Below are 1,253 nucleotides of genomic sequence, written 5' to 3'. Positions count from 1 at the left end.
AGACTTGCTGCCTGGCTACGTTGCTCACCCTGCAGAACGGTCTTCATATGCACGGGATTCCAATGGCAGTTTTAAGAAAAAAAATGACAAGTTGCTACAGATCCCAGATCTTAGGGAGGGTCGCCTGTAAATGTGACTGCTCAAAATTGTCTTATTACTGTGCAAAACCTTACAGGCATTTGCATCACAAGAAAGTTGTCTGTTCGCACAAATGAGTTGGTAGCAATAGCTGTAATGTTGATTCAGAGGTAGAACCATTGGTTATAGTGGATACAGACATCAAGGGAAAGTGTTGACATGTATTTGCAGCACAATCAAATGAGTAACCATCATTAGATATCTTTAAAAGAAAAATAATAGTATTATTCTTTTTAAAAACTTGGTTGACCAAGAGCTGGTCCAGTATCCTCCAGAGACTCTCCGGGGAATACGGCCTATCCACCGCTGCTCTGCAGTCCCCGTGCCCGAGGACTCAGGCCACCGCGATCCCTGCACTGGAGGACTGCAGAAGTAGCTGACACAGTCTACGCCGCAGGTGTACAGCTGTCACGTGCTAACAGTGTTGTCAGGAACATGAGAATTATTTTGTGCCTAATCTGGGGCACCTTCTTGCTGGGTGACATGAGGCTTCTCCTCAGTGCTCGTATAGGTCCCTCTGCCTCTATCCTGGAAACGACCCACTGTGTTGATAGTATCCGAACATCATGTGACTAAGCAATAAGCTCCACCAGAGGAGGAGCTTTCTGTTATTCATCTTGTCCTCAACCTCCAGCTAGCGCTTGTCACAAAGAAGATCGCCTGACAAGTGTTCACTCGTTAAATTGAAGAGGAACCAGGCATTTGACTATATTAGCGTCCTGTACCTAATGACCAATATTCTGCCACATATTTTCTTATCCAAGGGCAAAGAGGAGCATAAGCAACCCCTCGGCCACAGCTCATGAGAGAGTTTGGTTCTCCAGTGACAGAAGCCAAACAGAAGATTCCAGCAATGAAGCTAGGATAGCTCTATGCAGCCATGCCTAAATGCAACCCTAAGTGCATCTCTGTGAGGCGTTGCAATGGGAACAGCTTATCACCCAAAATAAACAGAAAATGAGCATGATTACTCTCATTTCTTATAGTACAGTATAAAGAGAAATTGAATAAATACCCTCAATGCCAAAATCACCAGGTTTCGTACTTGAAATGATTGAGTGAAAAGACAGCATCTCAGAAAAGGTTTTCTAAAATGGGCCTGTTTAAGGAGCTTG

The sequence above is a fragment of the Phyllostomus discolor genome, chromosome 4, assembly GCF_004126475.2.
Source record: "Phyllostomus discolor isolate MPI-MPIP mPhyDis1 chromosome 4, mPhyDis1.pri.v3, whole genome shotgun sequence".
Lineage (NCBI taxonomy): Eukaryota > Metazoa > Chordata > Mammalia > Chiroptera > Phyllostomidae > Phyllostomus > Phyllostomus discolor.
This window is presented reverse-complemented; position numbering follows the sequence as displayed.